Consider the following 23,442-nt stretch of genomic DNA (forward strand, 5'->3'; position numbering starts at 1 on the left):
TGAAGCCCAGTCCTTCCTGAATCTCCCTCTGAGTTAATGATGCTCGACAGCACCCCAAAACAGGTCCATGCCATAAGGTTTGGTGGTTTCAGTTAAAAATGGCAAAATATATATCTTGGTCAAATTTTCTATTTTTTATGAGTACATGTCATATATAAATCGGTATTTTTCCATAGTTCAAGTGGACCTATTATAATTTAGGCATAAAATCTGAGGCATAAAGCTTGTCATTTCTGTTATACAAGAAACAAAGGCAAAACACACAGGTTTATAAAATAACTCTCAGGTCCTAGAAAAAAGTTTGCAGAAGGAGCATTCCCTCATTATGTTGCTACCTCAATTGCAAGTTAGGTAGCATTACCATACTGAAAGTGCAGTTCTAAAGATATTTTCTCACAAGAGGAGGGGAAGAGCCTTAAAGACCTAGTACTCAGACAAAGACTCTCAGGCCTTGTCTACACTACCTGGGTACGTCGACCTAAGTTACATTACTCCAGCTACATGAATAATGTAGCTGGAACCGACGTAGCTTAGCTCAACTTACCCCGGTGTCTTCACTGCAGTGCATTGATGGGAGATGCTCTCCTGTCATCTTACCTTACTCCTCTCATTCCAGTGGAGTACTGGAGTCGACCAGAGAGTGCTCTGTGATTGATTTAGTGGGTCTTCACTAGACCTGCTAAATCAATCCCCGCTGCATCGATCGTAGTAACGTTGATCCCCGGTAAGTGTAGACATGGCCAGGATGCTTAATTACAAGACAATGCCCCAAGAAATTTAAGTAGAGTTTGCCCATAATTTTACAGAAGGTGTAAACTATTCTCTACCATTTGCCTGACCAAACACACATTGCAGCACAGCAACTAGAGTTTTTGAGTTTTGCAAAAACAGGTTACACATTAATTTAATTATTTCACCCTATACGTGAAGGCATGGCACAAAGATCTCTTCATTAATATGACCCACACTTCTATTTTATCATCATATTGTGCAGACACCTGGATTCTTTTCTGTAAACATTTTCTTTGATGCTACGGTTTCCTCTTTAAAATGCCCACATGAAAAAAAATTACCAGAAAAATCTCTCCCTATGTCTCCCTCAAAAGAGACAGAAAAAAAGACTAATAAAACTGGAGGGAAAATTACAGTCTTGATTGACCTTCTGAGGATGGTGACCTGGCCACCAGGGTTGGATCTATGGTCTTTCATTCAAAAGGGTGATTACAGAGAAGACTACAAGTAGAAACATTGTTCACAACTACTTGTTTCTTGTTAGAAGTAAATGAGGGACAGTAAAAATTAAGGTTCTGAATATGAAGGTTGAAAGATTTATAGTGAATAGAACAGGGAGAAAAAAAGAGGGCTAGAAAGCTAATAGGTAGAGACATAGTTTATGGAGAGTGAGGACATTTTTAGGAAGGTCAGTGCTGCTGAATAAACTATATAGCCTTCATTAATGAACTGTTAAAACTATTAAAGAGTTAGAGTGCTGGGATCCAACATTACCATAATCCCTATTCCAAGTGAGACATGACGGTAGCAGATGGATGGATGGTAAAAATGTGGTGAAGACACTAAAACCCCTAACCTGCAAAGACATAAGTTTGTGCTCACTTTATGCTCTGTGACTTGCCCCATTAAAGTCATTGAAGTCAGTGGGTCTACTCACAATGTGTAAAGTTAAACGTGTGCATAAATCTTTACAGGGGATCTGAAATGATAGTTCCGATGGGACCAACAGGGAATGCTGAAGTTGAGTCATTAACTATACAATTCAGGGTATCTGAGGCCCACAGATGAAGAATTAGAATACGGAGATAAGGCACTGTTACTTGATTGTAGTTGTCTAAGGAATTTCATTCTAGATATGCTTTTCTTTAGCTCGCCAAGTACACAAAAGTGATATATGTAAATAGAACAATTATTTTGGTTAAACAGAGCTTAACTGTTTCTGATACAGTCATTTATTTGTCAAGTCTATTTTATGTTAATTTAATTATAAGAAAATTGAAAAGTGTGATACATAGCTAAGCCCTTAAGGCCGGTTAATCTATTTGGATTGTAACAAATATAATTTTTATTAGCTCAGCTATTTGGATGGTAACGAGTCTAACCTTTCGGTAGACATTACAAACTCTGAATTATGGTCTATTTTATGTAAAACCAGCATTTAGTTCAATAAAAGGAAAGTTCTTTTATCTGTCATTGTGTTAGGGAATTGCTGTATTAATGAGCATGCAGTATGAACTATGACCATTATCTAAGAGTGAGGATGCCCTTTTCTCTGGCTATGTTTGGAAAAATGCCCAGGTAAGTCTTTGAGAAAATAGTAAACCAGATCATGTGAAAAATTTTCCTGAAAAATGCCCAAGGGCAAACTATTGCCATTTTCATGGAGAAAAAAGGCACAATGTACAGCAAAACATCTTCCTGTACATCCCACCATTAGCCAAAAATAAAAACAAAACAAAACAAAACAAACAAAAAACAGGGTGTAGGGGCATTTTTTGTTTGTTTTTGGAAACTGTCTTTTGTTTTTGAACAAAAACAGCATAAATTTTGAGGCAAGCTCATGAATAGTTTCTGGGCATTTTTACTCAAAAATAGGCCATCCTCACCTGAAAATGTTCACATTCTTAATCAAATGCAAAGTACCACACAGATTTAGATGTTTTTTTACTTGGATTAATTCAAAATATGGACACCTCAGAAGCCACATGCTTATAGTGAACATGGAGTAATGATGCTTTCAGAAACTCTGAACATGTACAGTTTTCACCAAAAGTCTTTCCTCAAAACCTGACCTACATGATAAGTTGAGTTTATAACTACATTAACCATAAACTTCTTTTGAACCTTGTAGTTAGGCTGATGAGGGAACATTTGCACGTGTATCTACAGAAAAACATACTCAGAAAATACTACTTGTACTGTATACCAAGAATCTATTTAAAGGTATTTTACTGTCATTTACCTCACTGGATTTCACCCTGTTTCTGTTAATGAAAGTATTGGTGGGCTTGGGGTGTTGTGAGATGGACCCATGAGACTATGACTCATTAAAGCCAGGGGAGAAATATCAGGCACTTTATTGATGAGAGATTAAAGTCTCCAGCAAGGGTGGAAATTTTCCAGTCACATTTAAAGGCTGAATTGCAAAGGAAACAAAAGAAGTGGCTGTGTCCCTTGCTGCAGCTTTATGATGTACTTTAGAAAGATAGCCTCACATTTTTAATAGTTTGTATGCTTTTTCCTCCCCTTATATTAGAACTTGATGAAAGGGGTAAGAAATATTTGCAAAGAAAGTAGAAAACAATCAGAATATGAAGGGATTTTTAAAATTATTATTTAATTATGAATGTGAAAATTTGCAAGAGAATGGGTGTATTTTAGAGTGAAAATGCCAGTGCAGTGAACAAATATGAGCATAGGTATTTTCAAATACTTTTGATGGGGAAATACTTATTCTCCTGAATTAAAAGGAAAAGCAAAAATTCAGAAAAGCAAAATCACCTGAAGTGAAACAGGCAATATTTCTGTGAAGACAGTTTCATGGCTTTCACACAGCTATAATCCAGATTCCCATCTTTCTCCTGGAGATGATTACTTTTTTAAACAGCTAGGAACAAAGAAGAGATGTAGATGTTAAAGACATCATTTCAATTGGCTTCAGTGTGACTACTCAAGAGCTTAAAGTTAAATAGGTATGTGAAGTCTCCAAGACTGGGGCCATAAAGAGTAAAGTGACATGGTATAGCCTGGATGCACATGTGTCTGGGTAATGGAAAAAATAAGTTAAAATGATACTGATGTTGGGAGATCAGTGTGCGGGAGGTCTGGCCAGTTATCAGTGTTGCTGGAGAAGGAAGGGATTAAGTCCTGAAGACTACGTAGATGCAACATCCCCTCTCTTTACCATTGCGAGTACAAGGAACAGTTTTCAGCTTCTCATGATGTCACCTTTCTAGGCTCTAGATTACCAAAGCCCTCCAGGAAAAAAGAACATTGTTAGAAAGAGGAGGTGTTAGGCCCTAATATCTACAAGGTAAATAACAAGTAGAACAAAGTGTACACACACACACACACACACACACACTTTATGAAGCTATCTTTGTACATCACAAAGGAGCAGTACAGCACACAAACAAAAACTATTTCTTGTTCTTCGCAGTTCACCTTTAAACAAGCAGTGACTGTTGCTCAAGAAACTAATCTTTTGATATTAATAATTTTGCCAATTATTGTCTTGTCTCAAACTTCAATTGTTTTAGGAAAGGTTATTAAGAAGGTGATAATGGGCAATTTCTAGTTATCTGTGGATTCCACAGATTTCTTTAATCCCTTTAAGTTGTTTCAGACTTGACGTTAAAATAGACAGTATTGATAGTTATGGTTAAGGATCTCCATCTAGTGAACCAGAAGGGAAAGGTGTCCCTGCTGATTCTGTTATATCTCCCAATAGCTTTTTATGTTATTAACTACATGGTATGGTTGATTCTTCTGTGGGATCTGGAGTGACCTTTTACTAGGTTTCTAGTAGTTCCAGGTAGAGGTGGGAAATTGCATTCCTTTTCTAAAGTCTCAGAGCGTTGTTTATAGTTCCATCTTCCTGCACATACTGTTTGATATGTATATAAAATACGTAGAGGTATTTTGGATTACCGTTTCATCAATATGCTGATTTCCCTCAACTATATGTCTCCTTTTTACTGAACCCAGATTTTGCAGTATCATTACTTTTACAGTTTCTGACTGTGCTTGGGATCTGGCTATGACTCATTCCATACATAACAGAAATTATGGTTGTTGGCAGAGGGAACCATTTGGAAGATGAGTAGAGATGACATTTATACCATCTTTTGAATGCACCAACATTCTCCAAGTGTGACAGGGTCGGGCCAGATGGCTATAGGAGGCAGATATATAAGCCCCAGGCTAAGTAGGTCCCTTTTCCCTGAGTAAGGTAACAGGGAAGGTTCCAGAACAATCAGGAACCTTCTGGAGACAATTAAGACAGGCTGATTAGAACACCTGCAGCCAATCAAGAAGCTGCTAGAATCAATTAAGGCAGGCTAATCAGGGCACCTGGGTTTTAAAAAGGAGCTCACTTCAGTTTGTGGTGTGCGTGTGAGGAGCTGGGAGCAAGAGGCACTAGGAGCTGGGAGTGAGAACGCGGACTGTTGGAGGACTGAGTTGTACAAGCATTATCAGACACCAGGAGGAAGGTCCTATGGTGAGGATAAAGAAGGTGTTGGGAGGAGGCCATGGGGAAGTAGCCCAGGGAGTTGTAGCTGTCGCACAGCTGTTCCAGGAGGCACTCTAGACAGCTGCATTCCACAGGGCCCTGGGCTGGAACCTGGAGTAGAGGGTGGGCCCGGGTACCCCCCAAATCCTCCCAACTCCTGGTCAGACACAGGAGGAGTCGACCTGGACTGTGAATTCAGAAAAACGGCCAAGCTGAGGGCTGCTGTGAAGCTCCAAGGCGAGCAAATCCGCCAATAAGCACAAGACCCACCAAGGTAGAGCAGGAACTTTGTCACACAAGATAGTTTTCATCCTCAGAGTTCTATTAGATCCCTCACAAGTTCTCTTAAGCAAGGACTTAACAGTGACCATTGTAATTGCCAGGCTAAAGTCCTATAATATATTGTACTTAGAACTAACTTGGACAAGCATCTAGAAACTTCAGCTAGGGCAGAATGCTACTCCGCGTCTTCTCAGTTGGGTGAGCCATTATGATATGCATTGTCAAAGTTCTGCACAGACCTTTCTTTGTTTTGGGTGCACTTCAAAGTGCTGATGACACTCCTGAAAGCCATGAATGGTCTGGGGCTCATACCTGGGAGACTGCCTCTCATCTTATACTGCATGACAGCAATGAAGATTGGTCAGGACGCTCTGGGGTCTGGAAACTGAACTCTTCAAGACTGGGAGCAGAGATTTCTCAGGCAAGCTTCCTTGCCTTTGGATCTTGTCACCCTGGATACTCCAAATGAGCTAGTGTTTAGTGGCCCTTGGATGAAATGGAGAGCATATTTATTTGTTTTAGTGGTTAGTTCCTTTTGTTTTAGTTTTGTTCCTGATGACTTGCTGGATTACATATTATGGTTTACAGTACTGGACAAAGCATCTTTATTGCTCATGATAGTTAGCATTATATTTAGGCTCGCCAGAATTTGATTTTACTTTTTTATAATTTTGATTGATATCTTTTTATTTTAATTTGGGGTTTTTTTTATTTTGGTTTATCAATTTAAATTTTCAGTTGCACACAATTATGGGTTATAAGCATTTTTTCTATTTTATTTATTTAAATTTTCACAGCTTCACAGGGACATTACGGGGCATTAGACAATAGGGGGTCAGACAATAATTATTTAATGACAGTAGATGTTGAGATTCAAAAAGTTAAAGCTTTATAACCATTAAAACACAAATTGTCAACATCACATATCAAAATATATAAAGTAAATATCCTTAAAATCAAACCAATTAATTCTCAAGCTGCATTTTCCTTACTTCGCCTATCTGTAAATTTCAATTATTATCGATGAAAATATTTTTTCATTGGTTTGTGCGTGCACAGTGAAATCAGTGTTCACCCACATTTACTGATAAAAATTTAATCCTTCTAAGCCTTATTATATTTTTATTTTTAAAAGTAGTTTAACACCATTCAAATATATAATTACAAACATTACACTAATCAAAGTGTGAAGTAATACAGAATTATAAGCCACACCCCAAACAAACAGTACTTAACCAATGAACCTCTTATACCCTTCTTTCCATCCCTATCACCTTTCTGAGAAATCCTAAATTAGGGTTTGTATTGACTGGAAGAGCTATTTCAGAATAACTCCCTGGGTGGACACTGTTATTCCTGAATGAAAGTATCCACAAAGGGAATTATTTCAGAATAGCCATGGTACTTTAAATTCATACCATACATTATCCACAATAACATCCCCATGTATACAATCCCTTAGACACTCTTGGTCCAGGATGTGTATCTCCTCTCTCATAATGAAGCAAATAACCTGTGATCACAGTGTATTCAGTTAAACTGCTCTCCCATTAATTCTGTGTATCAGGTGCTCATAGGAGGACACTTCTACCATTACCACATACCAGTCTTTGGTTACTCAGATATTCACATGCTTTTATTTCCTAAAATCAATGGCTTAGCACATGAAATAGCTATAGCCACATATCTTTTGAAGTTGTTAGCTGTGTCATTAATTGCCAATCAATTGTTTAGAAGGTGCAATTGTGCTAAGGATGATCATTTGTAATCCCCAATTTTATTTATAAAACTGAATTATTTTGGGGTAAAGTAATTTAATTCTAAAACATGGCTTCATAATCTGTGTCAGGTTACTTCCTTGTCTGTCAGATAGTACAACACACATCATTATCTTTCAGGCCAAACCTGAGCACACCATTAGGTGCTGGGGTCTACTAGATTCTTTGCAACTTTATGAAATGAATCTGTTTCATTTTTGCATTCTAGGAGATGATAAAATCTAAGGGCTTGTCTTAAAACCCTACACAGAGCTTCAGGATAGACACTACTTATGTCAACGGGAGGAATTCTCCCATTGGCATAGGTAATCCACCTCCCCAAGAGGCGGTAGCTAAGACGACTGAAAAATCTTCTGTTTACCTTGCACTGTCTACATGGGGACTTAGGTCAGTTTAACTATGCTGCTCAGGGGGGTGTATTTTTTACAGCCGGGCATGACGTACTTATGCCGATCCCAATTTTTTTAGTGTAGACCAGGCCTCAGATCTTAAACTACTGTTTATTATGAAATGCCATTGTGCCACTTAGCTACATCTGCACTCAGGATTTGTAGCTTTGTATTAAAGCTACGAGCCTGTCTGGGGTCAAAATATACTTGGTTTCTCTTCTCTTCTCTCTTCCTAATTAACGTGCTCACAAAAGCTGGCCTCAGGCCTGATGTCTGAGAATTAAGGATGGCTGATAGATAATCATGCCAGAGAAATCAGCTATTGAAAAGAATATTGACTAATATTCTTGCATGTCTGGGTATAAGCAGGTGAAGTACTTAGTTAATAAACCTGGTTTATTACCAAAAAGGTAATTACAAAATAATGCTTCATGAGGCCCCAGCCTCAGGTTTGGCTTCTCCTACGCATGCTTCCCTCAGGACCCGGCCCCTGAGCCCCTACCATTTTCTCTTCCAGGGTTTCTCCTGCTTCCCTTATATCTGAGGTGGGAATGGAGGGTAAGTGCTGAGCCAGTTTCACCACTGGGTCAGCAAAACCAACTTAATGCTTTTCCAGGCAACCACTGCTGGAGGTAAGAAGGAACATGAATGCAGTATTCAAAAAGGATGTGCTTTGATTAACCACCAGGCTTCCTTCAAAGAAAATTCCTATTTTGGTCTTGCCTGGAAGCCATCATTGTGCTTGGATGCCAAGGTAAGAGGCACTATAAAAGACAATAAAATTAATAAACATTATCAGGGTTACTTTGTAATTTGCTAACCCACTTATAGGAAAAAAAAGTCACATACTGTACACTATCTGGTATTAGTTGTGTTTATTATATCAGTCATGGGTTCTATTTAAACCTTTCTTATATATTCCCTGACTCCTGGGCTCTAAAACGTGAACGTTCATTGTTTTCCCTTTAACTATGAAGTGAGGATCATTAGAGCTCGATTAATTTCTTGTATTAAATCACTGTTTCACTTTAAAATATGTTTTCTTCTGCTGGATTGCATACTTATGTACACAACAGTTCTACTGGCATGAAAGAGCAATAGTGCACATATCAATCAGTACAAGAAGGAACCATTATAATATATCAGGTCAAATTACCTCTTAAATTGCAAAAAAGCAAATGTGTAGAGGACTTTAATAACATCAGTAAGATCAATGTATTCAGCCATGTACTTCAGTTACATCTGAGACAGTGTAATGATAATGAATAAAGGTATGAAAATTACTGTACAGAACACCACAGTATAACAACAAGGCTACAGTATCGACAGAGTCAGATTAAGGCAATCTGAGGCCCTAGGCACACTACAACATGGGATTGCTCCTGGCTCTGTTCCCACAGTCCCACTCCCTCCCTGGCCATGTCTTGACCAGGATTTCTGGTGTAATGTTGGCATATGTTAGCTAACTATACATTTTAAAAGACAACACACGTTGTCTAGAACATATGCTAAACTGGTCAAGGTAAAATCTGCAGGAAGTTTAGGCTTTAACTTGATCAATATAGTACATGTATACACTGCCTTGTCTACACTTGACTTTTGAAATGTGCTAGTTAGCATGTACTAGCATCCCATTTTTAAATCCAATTCTAGACAAGGCTACTGTGGAGTGGGAGTGGTGTCTTTCCCGCTTCTAGGGGCAGTGATCTGGAATTCTCCCTCAACACGGGGCTTTTCTCCATCCCAAGACATGGTTGGGGCACCCTCAGTACTTACCCCAGCTGCATGTGCTCAGTGGGAGGGTGAGAAGGCTGGGCCCACTAAACTCTTCTTTTCTGGCTGCATACACAGCCCTCTGCTGAGGTGATGCAGGTGGAAACCTGCAAAGTGGTGGAACTTGGCGCAGTTCTGACCTCTCAGAACTATTATTTCAGCTGTCCTCAGATTCAGGAAGCTGAATAGATGGCTATCTATTTTTGATACTTATTTGGCCTCCATTACCATGGATTCCAAACACCTCACAATCTTCTAATTTAGATATCTGTACAAGGTAGAGAATTACAGTTATCCCCATTTTACAGATGAAGAACTGAGGCATACAGAGACCAAATGCCTTGTTCAAGGTCACATGGGAAATCTGTAGAGGAGGAGGAGGGAATTGAACCCAAGTCTCCTAACTCCCAAGCCAGTACCCTAACCACTGGCTCTTCTTCCTCTCCTGCCTAGGTCTTAAATCAACATGAGTATTGATTCTGTTTCATGCATCTGTCAGTTATTGAGGGAAAGTTTAAGAGGCAATGGACCATTAAAATTCAAGGGCCACTAAAAATAAATCAGTGATTAGCCGCAGATTGAAAAAAACAGGTTTTTCTAGACTTGCACATTGCAGGCCATAGGAGAATATAGCTTTGTTCATAGAACCATACCAGTTTGAGACAGAAAAGACTGATTAGATGATCTATTCCATCTGTCTGCCAGTGCAGGCTTGTCCTCTACAGTATATTTTCTACATGTTTTAACTAGTTTAATTTTAAGTAAATTCACATTCTCAGACAGCTCTCCACCCCTCCTGGAGTTGTCACTTTAAAGGGCTTTTACAGACTGGCTGAATTTTTACTCAACTGGCAGCAGCATGGGAGACAATTCGTGCTTTTCTTATTTTAATAAATGTAGTCCTAGAATAACAAAGCTCTTAAATACACAAGATATTATATTTCTTGTAAACTAGCTTGTTTGGGCTGAAGTTAAGAAGTTAAGTTTAAGTTATAAAAGAACATTTGAAAATATATCACTTTCCTAAGTCAACACCTTGGGAAGGTGCGAGCCTTTCAGTCATATATTGTGACTCTAGCTGGAAAAATAAATAATAAACAAACATATATTTCTGTATCTACCTGTCTACACACACACTGTCTATCTGGTCCCTGACAAAAACTTTAAGATGTAGTTAAAGTTGAGAGTTGGGCTGTTCAGAACATTCAAAATTTCATTTAATTGGAACATGCCATTTTGACGAAGTGTTTTGCAGAGACATACTGGATGCAACAAAGTTTTGGTTGGGAAAGTGTTTTTGGTTCAGGGCTCTCTAGTAACTTTTCATAAGGATTGATTGATTGATTGATTGAGAGACCCAAATTGAAAAACTCATGGTTTTGATAAGAAAAGTTTAGGTTTTTGATCTGAAAACCAAATGTTTGTGAAAAATGTTTGAAAGGTTTTGTTTTCATTCCAATGTGGAGCCAAACCAAAATTTGAAACACAAAACATTGCTGTGAAATGGAATCGTGGTTGTCCAGACAGTTGAAGTGGAGAGGACCTATCAGACATTAAGGGTTAAATACACTACTCCATTCTGTTCTATTCTACTTAGGCTGTCTAGGTTCTTATACCTCACTCATCACTGTAGTATCTGAATGTCTTCCAATAGTTCATTAAGCAACATGGCAGACATCTGTCATATGTTTGTTCTTTCATCCTATCCTCAGGGGGAGAAGTGTGTGTAGTGGAGTGTTTTATTTTTTGAAACTTTTAAAAATAGCATAATATACGGGGAGGTAGTAGTTATCCTCAAAACAAGCATTAGAACCCTGGAAATTCAGAATTAAAATTACACTTAAAAATGCAAACATGTTAAGGTATGAAAATGCGTAGGTAGGGCATCCAAACAACCTTCACTCTGTCCTATAGAGACATCAGAGACCAGCCATATGATTATGATTCAAGCAATTAGTGTTTATAGTCCCACATTACATCAATATGATTTTTAAAGACACTTTAGATTTTTTACCTTAACTCCCCCCATTTTCCTGTCTTCCACATTCAGCCACGCACATACACGTGCACACACTTCCCCCTCCCTTCTGCCATCTCTGTGTTGGATAGATCTAGTACAATCGGTAATTTTTGAAAAGAAATAGTTAGCACTAATGGTCATTTTTGTTTGATATTTTCATAACTGAAATGTATCTGTCAGCAAAGGCTCATGTACAAAATGTTCTTCAGAGAAACTCATGAAGAATTGCCTTCTATCAAAAAGGCCAGACTGCCTTCTGTTTATTCCCTGTCTTTTGAAATGGCCATTTGCCCCCAAGAAATAGAGCTGAGTGACATTTTTCAGCCCAAACTTTTTTCTCTCAAAAAATGCAGATTTAGGTTGACTTAAACATTTTGCAAGTTCAGGTCTAATTTGCCAAATTGTTTCAGTTAAAAAAATTGACAAAAGAATCTGAAAAAAATCAAAATCTTTCATTTTGACATTTTTGAAACAATGCATTTTAATTTTTCAATTTTCAATTTCTTTTTGTTTTGAATTTTCCTGTAATTTTATTTTTAAAAACGTTAAAAAACACAAATGACAGCAAAATATCTAATTTCAAATGAAGAAGTTTGTTTGGCCTGAAATGATTTTTATTTTTTGATTTTTCCATTAGGCTAGCAAACCAAAATATCAGTTATTCACACAACTGTATGTATTATTTGCATATGTGTGTATGTTTATAACAAACACAAAAATGATATAACTTCTAGATCTATGAATGTTTGTATGTTTAAAGTATAATCATTCACTTCAGACATACAGTATCTTCCCTTTCACTGTAACATATAAGCAAAACAGTGAAGGATTATAATAAATAATAATTAAAAAATCAGTTTAAAGTCTTTCTGTCTGTACACCCATAGTAGATAGTTTGAAATTAATATATTGTGAAAATTACCTTTTTTGAATATGTCTTGGGACAAAAACTTCCTACAAGCATCTTTGTTCTCTAAATGTAAGGTCTGATATCATTGACATTATGAATATTACATGCTTGAACCAGGGTTGCCGAAGTCAACTAACTGTGCTGGATCTGTGGTGTGTTTAGGGCTAAATTCTGAACTCATGGAAGTAAGTGGGAATTTTGCCACTGAATTTAAATGGGATAAAGATTTGGCCCTCATTTCTTGAATCTATTGCTCCATGATTTTAATTAAAGAATTTGAATGCTGGCAGGTTACTAGAATGGCTGCCTAATTAATTGCTTATATCTTTGTCATAGCTACAACCTGAATGCCATGAGTTTCTATATTAGACTCCAGACGATTCCCTCTCTGGTGTGAACTTGTGACTAGACTCTAAGCAATCAGACTCTTTTAATTGGTACGGAAGAAAAGCCAAAAGAGATCACTTTTTAAAATCTGCATGTTAAACATGTTTTAGAGTAATGTTCGGAAGATCAGAGTGGCTCTACCGACTATATATGTTACATATCTATAGATGTTAAATACAAAGTAGCTACTGTACAATACATTGCCTTTTCTGCCAGTCAAATTAATATATGTGCAAATTATTAAGTATGCCAGAGCACCAAAGAAACATCTGCTAACCAAAGTAAAAAGTGATGATAATTATGGTAAATAAGGAGAGACAAAAGTAAGCGTAGTTTGAGTCTGATTTTCATTCAGCTGTGCCCTACTGTACAAGAGTTATCAAAAGAAGGCTACCCATTAGTTAACAGTTCTGCACAAGTTCAGAAAGCAATTCCTATGCTTCCAAAGACATTTTTCCTAACAATGCAGTTTCTTCATTTCAGATTATTGGTAAGACCTGCATGAAAGTATCCTCTCATCAGTAGAGCTGGGTGGAGAATAGAAATTCCATTTTGCAGAGGATTTAAATATTTTAGATTTTGGTTATGTTCTAATTAGGAACAAACCCTCAAAATTCTCCATGCAAGGGAATAGAGCCAATGCCCCTAGAAGTCTCGGAGTCCCCGTCCCCAGGGCAGTCGACATGATGGGGTGTTCCAGGGCCATGGAGTCCCTGACCCCGAATCAGTCCAGCTGGAGGGTTGCTCCAGAGTTGCGATCCTGGAAACCTGGGCTCTCCAGCAGCCCACCAGGCAGACTGTTGAGGATCTGGGTGGATGAACTGGCAGAAAACAATGGAATGGAACAATGTTTCATCATAAATTTTCCAACCAGCTCTACTCATCAGTGCTGTTTGGTTCTGATGTACCTCAAAATATAGACTACCTAGGATCACTTCCCAGAAACAACATTTCTAAAGAGATCAAGACAGGCACAGCTTACAATCCACTATGGAGTTTCATTTGCAGATTTATTTGTATAGTGAATAAATGTCAAGATGCACTTAGGTATTTATACATGGAGCAGTTATTGTACGATGACAAGATGTTGACTACAGTGAGCAATACATGGGTAAATGCAACACTGACCTTTGTACTCATTCCACAAATTGCAAGTCAACCATCACCATTTAGAAACAGAAACCAAATGAACCCTGTGGCTAAACACACATAACATTCCAAGTCCTTGTATTTACCATCAACTTTAACTTCTGAACTGATAACACAATGTTCTTTGCATTTTCTCAATGACCTTCACGTGCTATGACAGTGCAACATGTTAATCACTAACAACTGCATATTACACACCAACCTGCAAATCCTTTCATCCACATCACGTCCTCTGACCTCCCCACTCCCCAAGCAACAATAATTGTCAGTTGGTGACCCCGTCTTATAGAATAATGGCTGTGTAAATATTCTCTAAGGCAATATGTACAGTCACTCCTTTCATGTAGAAAAATAGTAATCCTGTAGGTGTTACTCCATATACCTCTTCTATTCTTTCACTCAGCTTTTAATTCTATTTAGGTATAGTCTTCCTAAATAGATTCCCCTTGATTCTATCACTCAAGGCTGGGTATGACCATCACATTAACTTATCTCTAAGAATCCCTGGCAATTAAATGTTCCATCTTGTGTAATGAATGGTCTAATCTTCCTTCCTTCAGTCTCAAGGGAACAAGAATAGTTACTGAGATGCAGCCAGCAAGAATAGCCCAAAGAAGTCTGCAATCTTTCAAAAAATCTAAGAATATTCTTTTATATTGTAGAGTTGGAAAATAAAACACAGATGTTTATCTTCACACATCTGACTCCCTTATCCATAATAAAGAGGACAAATGAGGGGTTATAATCCAAGAATGCACATTTGGTGAACATTTTGTTCAGAAAAGTACTTCCTTTTCTAAATAAACTCTACCTAGTAGTATAGGAGACACCACAAAATAAGAATTCACTTACTAATTACTTATTACCAATAGTTGAGTAATAAAAGGAAATATCCAGCAATGGAGAAAAAAATATTTGCAAGGAAAGGTTTTGTGTGGTGGAGCAAAGCAGAAGTCACAACATGGACAGGCCACAGAGCTTCAGCTCAGTCCCTATGGCCATGTCTGCACATACCGGGGATTGACGCTGCAATTGATGCAGTTGGGGGTCAATTTAGCGGGTCTAGTGAAGACCCACTAAATCGACCACAGAGCTCTAGTCGACTCTGGTATTCCACTGGAATGAGAGGAGTACGGTAAGTTGACGGGAGAGCATCTCCCATCAACGCAGTGTGGTATAGACACCGCAGTAAGTCGATCTAAGCTATGTCAACTCCAGCTACGTTATTCACGTTGCTGGAGTTCAGTAACCTAGGTCAACTTACGCTGGTAGTGTAGACAAGGCTTATGTGAGCACAATTTCAGCCAATGGGATGAAACAGTGACTGCAATCCCTCGACACACTATATGTGGGTTTTCCTGCCCTTCCCTTCGCCCATTCTGGCCAAGTCAGAGATGGTACAGACGGCCTCCATGATGAACAAAACTGTAGTCAGTTGTTTCCTAAGAGACACACAGACGGCTGCCATTGGTTTTAAGAGTTGTGGAGTGCCTAGCATAAGCCCTCTGTACTAGGGTGAATTTTCACTTAAGTGTCTATGTATTTCATCAAATGTTTTTTCTTATGTCATTAGAGTTACAAAGGAATATAATTCCCTCTAGATAGCAGGGAAGTTGCAAATCAATACAGAGATGAATGTACCCAAGATGTGAAGAAGCTTGCTTTTTTTAACTTGGGCTATCCGTTCCTCAATTCATGAACACTTAATTCTGGACAATTGTATAAACTACAGTAAATCTGAAAACATTTATCAATTATTTTGTGAAAAATACTGTAACTGTAAAAGTTGCAAAATTAAATTCCATCACATACTACTTTGTGCAGTGAAATGCAAACTAATACAGATGAAATATAGCCATCTTGAATCTTTGCCAAAAAATCAAACTGAACCTGAATGGAACATTTAGCAGTTCAATAAGGTTTGCTGAATATTCTTTTAAAAATTATTTTCATTTTCTGCTCCTTGGATCCAGCTGGGAATGGAAGTGCAAGTGTCTAACTAGCATGGAAGCCTTTGCAAGCAGTACTTTCAACTAGATTTGAAACACTGGAAGTCTCAGAAAAAAACCTGTTTTTGCAACATTTTCAGACCAATTTTGCAGACTCAAGAGGTTCAGATAGTTTGGAAACAGTTCAGATAAGCATCCAAAAGTTAAGGTACTTATCCAAAGTGAACTGAAAATTTTGAGGTTTGCCCATCTCAAATGCAAACCAGGGATTTCCTCCATCTCCATTAATAAATCAGTAATCACTCTCGGATTACTTGCAAATACTGTGACCGCTATTTATTATTTCTGGAGTGGGAGAGATCACTAGCAGTCGTTACATATAAAATGTTTGTATTACAAAATCCTGTTTTCAGTGACTTACAATGTTCCAAAACTTTTATGTTTTTGTGTTTTCTGTTCAATGTATAGCAATGGTCAAAAAAAGCAAACAAAATGTTAGGAAGCATAGGGACTGGGATATGAAATAAATATATAATGCCATGAGAGAAATCAATGGTACTCCTCACCTGTTCAGTTCTTCCCACTGTCTGAAAGGATACAGGAGAATAAGGGAGGTTGACAGGAATAATCAGAGGCATGAAAAAGTGCATATAAAGAGAGACTATTAGATTGAGGCTGTTTACCTCAGAAAGGAGAGGAATAAGAGGGGACTTGATGGAAGGACACAGAATAATGGTATAGAAAAAGCAGACCGGGCACTTCTATTTACTATGTTTCTTCATAATACCAGCACAAAGAGACACTAAATGAAACTGAAAGAAGGCAAATTCACAACTGATAAAAGGAAATACTTTTAAACGCAATTCATAATTAGACCATGGATCTCATTGTCATAAGGTATCATTGAGGCCGAGAGCTTAGCACCAGATTAAAAAAAGGGGTTAGATATATGGATGAAAAATATATCCAGAGTTACAACAATAATTATTTTAAAAAGTCACAAAAGGTTTGGAAGGGGTATAGACTCCTAAAGCTTCAGGGAATGAGCTCACTGGTAAGAAATGGGGGATAGGAGGAAATTTTCCCTGAAGACAGATTATCCCATAACTACCTACTGCAGGTTATTTTAGACCTCCTCTGAAGCATCTGGTACTGGCCACGGTTCAACACAAGATATTGGATTTGATGGACCATTAAGGATCCTGTTTGATAATTCTGAGGATGCTGTGTTTATCCATTGGGCTTACTCATTCTACTCTTGATCTGCACCTAAAGGTGAATTTCAAGTTAAAGTCTGATCAAAATTTAATCAGTCATTTTTGAATGGAATGAGAGTAAAACAAACAAACAAACAAACAAAAAGTTACAATATTTTAGCAGCTCTGTGGCAGAGATAGAAAGCTGGAATTTGGCATGGACAAAGTGCCTTTGAGTGTTCTGATAAAAACTGAATTATGATTGATTTCACTGAATTATGACTGCTTGAAAATAGCACAACAGTTGTGCGGTACGTTCTGAATGGGCTTTTCTCGCAAAGCTCAAGGAGAGGGCAGATAGGGAGGGCTGAAGTTTGTATACAGGCAAAGCTGACTTCATTGTGTATTGAAAGTGCACGAGTCAATGGATATCTTCTATTGAGGGAAGAGTCTTGTGGACAACCTAATATGCATAAGAATTATGGAAGGGGAGATGTATTAAAGATTGTACAGAATTGTGTATTAACAACTAGCATAATTAAAATTTATATCGTATCCTGACTTTTGAGTGTGTTACCATTCAACATTAATGTTCTCCTATTGTAGATTTTTTTTTGGAATTCTATCTGTCTGTAAGATATCTTTTATGGGACAAGCTTCTGTCTGTGGAAGTACAAGCTTTCAAACTACAGAGTTCTTCAGCTCTGGGGAAAGAAATCACAGTATCTGAGCTAAATACAAGTTGGGAAAGATAGTCATGCATAAGGGATAACGTACTATGCATCTGATGAAGTGAGCTGTAACTCACGAAAGCTTATGCTCAAATAAATTTGTTAGTCTCTAAGGTGCCACAAGTACTCCTTTTCTTTTTACACTGTAAGAGGTCACTTGAAATGGGATGGGCAACAAGGGTTAGATTGTTATGCAAAAGGGGTTTGAAGTATATCATTAAGGGCTAGCAGGAGGTGTGTATTACAGATTGTTGTAATGAGCCATGAAACCAATGTCTCTGTTTAAGTCCATGGTTTTTAGTGTCTAGAAGCATTATGAATTTTCTGTCTCACCTTTTGATGGTATTGTGAAGGTTTCCTTTGAGGATAAATATTGAAAAATCAGATATGGAGGGATTACTTTGTGAAAAGTGTTCGCCTATGGGTGATATCGTGTTTTTATCTTTTATCATTTTTCTGTGTGAGTTGATTCAAGAGCATAGTGACTGCCTGGTTTCACCCACACAGTTGTTATTGGGGCATTTGATGTACTGAATGAGACACTTTTATGTTTCGGATCCATGAACAGCCATGGGTACTAGGATGGCTCCCCAGTATTCCAACCTCTTCATAGGCTACCTTGAGGAAGAATTTCTGAAAAAATTCACCCTGAAACTAACAATATACCTGGGATACATAATACATCAACAATATTTTCATCCTCTGGACAGAAGATCTAAGCTGATTTCCACCACCACTTCAATAACCATCACCCATCCATCAAACTCTCTCTAGAACCCTCCCACCCCACATCAACTTCCTGGACACCATGGTTAGCTTCAACAATGGAACCCTACAAATGACTATATACAAGTGACCTACAGATCACTACACTTACCTCCATAGATTCAGCAACCACCCCAGACACACTAAAAAAATCTGTTATCTACAGCCAGACACTCAGATATCACAGAATTTGCTCTGAAAAGAAAGTAAAGGATATATACCTAAACACACAGAAAACCATCTTCACTGAATAAGGACATGCCACCAGACAAGTAAATCACATCATAGAAAAGGCCACCCAAATACCCTGGGAGAACCTGCTTCAATACAGAAACCCCGCCCCCCACACACTGACTGCACACTCCTAGTTATCACCTACCACCCCACAGAGGAACCCATGTGGGGTATCATCCAACAATTGCAACCAATATTTGTTGGGGAACCACATTCTGAAATAAATCTTTCCTGAATTCCCTCTTCTGGCCTTCAAACCATCCCTAACCTTACCAAACTCATCATCAGAAGCAAGCTCCCCAAGCCCCAGATGCACCAACTCAAAGCAGCACCAGACACTGCTAGAACAACAGATACAAAACCTGCAGACACACCTCTACTGCTACAATGATCCATAACCCCACAATAGACCTTTCAAGATTCATGGGTTCTACACATGCCTATAACATGTACCTGATCCATTGCTTCAAATGTCCCAGTAACTATGTTGGTGAAACCAGACAAACTTGAATGCACTCTCGCAGAAGAATGATAAAAGATGAAAACATGATATCACCCATGGACAAACACTTTTGACAAAGTGATCATTCCATATCATCTTTCAGTGCTCATCCTTAGAGAAAACATGCACAACAGCTTCAAAAGTCGAGCATGGGAACTTAAATTCATAACACTGTTAGACACCAAAAATCATGGACTTAACAGAGACACTGGTTTCATGGCTCATTACAGTAATCTTTACCACATACCTGCCTGCTAATCCTTAATGGTCCTCCTACAATATGTTACACCTTATGCCAAACGATCTGTCCCAACTAGTATTTAACTTAGACACTTTAATTTCTTTCCCCAGACCTGAAGCAGAACTCTGTGTAGTTCAAAAACTTATACCTTCCACAAACAGAAGTTGGTCCAATAAAAGATATCACCCTACCTGCTTTGTTGCATATCTGGGACCAATATGTCTACAACAACATTGGAAGTATTAGATAGATAGATAGGCAATAGTACATATGCATGCATACACACGTATACAATTTTGGAGAGTGGAAAACTGAGTACAACAATGTGGCTAAACTATAGTACAGTATATGTCATGAAAGTGTATGGAGGACCCAAGACTCATTGTTCTTGCCAGTAAACTAGACAGTTAAAATATAGAGGATGAAATTAAAACCTTTACAGTTTTGTCTTTTGCCCTGTTAATGTTTCTGTACTATTAACAAATTTTCCTAATTTATCCATGGTCATGCTTGAAAAGCTTTTTCCATTTAAAAGATTCTATTGGTTTAAAAGAGAGTTCCTATATCTAACCTACTTTTGGAACCAGTACTCACTTGCAGAATAGAAGACATTATTTTAAAGTGCATCCATTGTATTAACATAAGGAGTACTGCAAATACCACAGTAACCATTACTTGCAAATAGCAATTGTAAAGATCTGAACGGCAACCACTGGATCAGACGGTGGCTCACAGATTCTTGAATGTATATCTTTGTTAAATATGTCACAGTATTTTATTGTTATGTAATTAGTTATTAAAAACTAAAAATTGAATTATGTCATTGAGGCTAGGATTTTCAAAGGCGTGTAAGGGTTAGGCACCCAGATTCCATTAACTTTCAATGGAATTTGGCTATGTAACTCCCTTAAACACCTTTGAAAATACCAGACTAAATTATTATTTTTTATCTTAATTATCACTTACAATTTTATAGCACTCATGAGTGTTAGATTCCTAGTAATAGAAGTTTGATTACATTTCCAATTGCACAATTTCACTGTAATCCATGTGCATAAAAAACCTGGTAATGTATGCACGGGGAGAGGGAGGTACTGTATATATATTACACAGAAACACAACATCAAACAAACATTATTAAGGTTACAAAGGAACCCACTCAAAAGTTAGGAAATGCCAGAATTAAGGTTGTCTGTGCAAATTAATTTGGCCACCTTGTTCCTATGCATTATGATATAATCATTATAATTACATGAGCACATAGTATTTTTTTCATAGGATCCCTACCTCATTTAGTGCTCAGAATAGATGTGCTCATTTAATTATTGATTCAATATTCAATAAAAATATTTTGTTTTCTCCTCATTGTTCAATGTGTACCCCTAGGCCTTATTTACTGCACAGTATTCAAAGCCTGCTGTAAAGCTGAACTGTTAATTTCCTCATGGGCTTTTGTATGGTGCTTATCACCATAGTTTGAGTGTTTTACAAACATCAATGAATTTATCTTCACAACACCTCTGTGAGACGAGGAGATAGCTATTATCCCCATTTTACAGATGTGGAACTGAGGCACAGAGAGATTAAAAGTATCCACTCATTTGTGGTGCCCAATTTGAGATGACGAGGATCCGATTTTTTCAGCATACTTAGCGTTATGTAGCACTTTTGATGTTCAAAGCACAGCCCCCTTTTTACTTCAGTTGCAGCTGTGAGTGCTCAGCACTTCTGCAAATCTGACCCCAGTTTATGAAATTGGGCATCCAGAAAAGGAGGAACACACAATTAGCAACCACCTGTGAAAAGTTTGATTTAGGTGGTCGCCCAGAATCACACAAGAACTCTGTGGTAGAGGCAGGGAAAGAATCCAATTCTCCAGGGCAGCATTCAACTGCCTTAACCCTGAGACCCTCCTTTCTCTTTCTGCAGTCTCCTGCCTCATTGTCTACCACTTCCCAACTTCTGCAACAAGTAGGGTGAACTAAGTCCTACAGACAGTAGCCTCCTTTACTACATAGCTATGATTCATCCCCAGAGCAGATCCATCCTGTCCACGGTATGAGGCAGGAGTCCTGTGGAAAAATAATATGTGATCAAACAATTAAAGACTGTATCATAATACATGCATAATAATGCATAAGGAGGGCAAATTAAGGCTGCACAGGCAACCTTAATTCTGGCATTTCCTAACGTGAGTGCTTGATTTTGCAACCTTGGTAATGCTCTTTTAACATAGTTTTTGTGAGTGAATTCCAAGGTTTTTTTAAAAAGCAAACTGAAAAAAACAGAAATTCCATCACGAGGCATCATATTGACACCCCCCCAATGTGGGTCCTTAGCAGGGTTGAAATCTTTAGATCCACAGCAAAGACCTCTGCCACTTGAGCTAATGGAGTAAATGATACAATAGTACATTGTCACCCTCTATGTGGACCAGCACTTGAGGATGATGGGGGACACACTCAGCCAGCAAGTTTCATAGCTATCTGCGGACAGCACAGGAATGGTGAGTATCAGGAATCTTAGGTTCCATTCCAGCCGGGAGGGAGTGCTCTTGTGGGCACAGATTCTTCTGCCTGTTGCCCCCGAGTGTGATCCACTTCTTTCCCATCCCCTCTAACCTGTGCCATCCCCACCCTGACTCTCTGTCCCAGTCTCATACTCCTTATCTTCCCAGTCCCAGTCTCAAGGCTTCATTTTTCTCACTCCCGTCCCAGTTTCCTTGTCCAGTCAGTCCTAGTCTCCTCCTCTGGGTTCACTATCCAAATCCAAATCTCATTCCCATTCCTTGTCCTAGTCTCCTGCTTCAACAACTTGTACCCAATCTCCGTGTCCATTTAGTCCCAGTTCCTCCCTGTTGGTTCCTTGTCCAATCTGTCTCTTCTTTCCTCCCTTACCTGGCTCTCACGCCTACTCTTTCTCCAGCCTTCTCATCCAAACTCAGTCTTCCAGCTCCATGTCCAGTCTCATGCCCCCTGTGCTCCTTGCCCCAGTCTCTTTGCCCAACCAGGCCCAGTTTTTCCCCCATACCTCATCTCCTAGCCAGATCTGTCTCTCTTCCTCCCTACTCTCATTCCCCCTGCCACTGATTCTTCGTCCCAGTTTCCTTGTCAAGCTAATGCCAATCTTCCCCATTCCACTCAGCTCCTTCTCTGACCTCTGTGTTCCTTCCTCAGCCTACTGGTTCCCTGTTGTCTCCTCCATTTCCCTTACTGACTTGCCCAACTTCCCCAATCAACTTGCCCAACCACTTCCAGAGTCCCCCCACCCAGCTCTAGTGCCAGTCTCCTTGCTCAAACAGTCTCAGTCTCCTTTTCCCCTCACTACTCCCAGTCTGAGACTTCATGCCCAGTCAAGTCCTAGCCTTATCTTCCTCCCATCTCCTAGTCCCGTTTTCCTTTCCCAGTCAGTCCCAATCTCATTGTCTCACCAGGCCCAGGTCTGCCTACCCCAACTCCCAGTGACAATTTCTCTTCCCGCCTCCAGTCCCAGTCTCACCAAGATTTGTTGTCCCAATCTAGTCCCTTTGCTCTCCCTAGTCTCACTTTTGTCTCCTCTGCATTTGCCTCAGTTAGTTTCCTCCTCTATGTAGCCTTGGAACCAGCACCACAGTCATTCAGAGCACAGGAGAGACTATTCTGGTGCCAGCCCCCACCCTGGCCTGGGGCAGGTGGAGAAGACATTACAGGGAATGGCTTTTTGAGTGCCAATAGGCTTGGGCTAGAGCATGCTTGATCACTCTGTGGAAAGGGCATGTGTGATGTCTGGTCACACATAGGAGCTGTGAAAGGATGGCACATGCAGAGCTAGGAGCTGAGAGAGACTCAAGCACGCTCAGTGAGGATGGAATCTTCAGAGATTTTAGTTGCTAAAATCAAAGAAGTCACTATT

The 23,442-nt window shown here is 38.8% G+C and overlaps 1 long non-coding RNA gene across 1 annotated transcript in view; it reads right to left on the reverse strand.

Moving 5' to 3' along the window:
• LOC122463902 overlaps positions 1 to 23,442 on the reverse strand; it is a 165,525-nt gene that overhangs the window by 48,262 nt on the left and 93,821 nt on the right. The window contains exon 4 of the long non-coding RNA XR_006287635.1: positions 3,514 to 3,619. This is a non-coding gene — a long non-coding RNA (uncharacterized LOC122463902). The remainder of the gene's footprint in view (positions 1 to 3,513; positions 3,620 to 23,442) is intronic.

Source organism: Chelonia mydas, chromosome 1, assembly GCF_015237465.2.
Source record: "Chelonia mydas isolate rCheMyd1 chromosome 1, rCheMyd1.pri.v2, whole genome shotgun sequence".
NCBI classification, from domain to species: Eukaryota; Metazoa; Chordata; order Testudines; family Cheloniidae; genus Chelonia; species Chelonia mydas.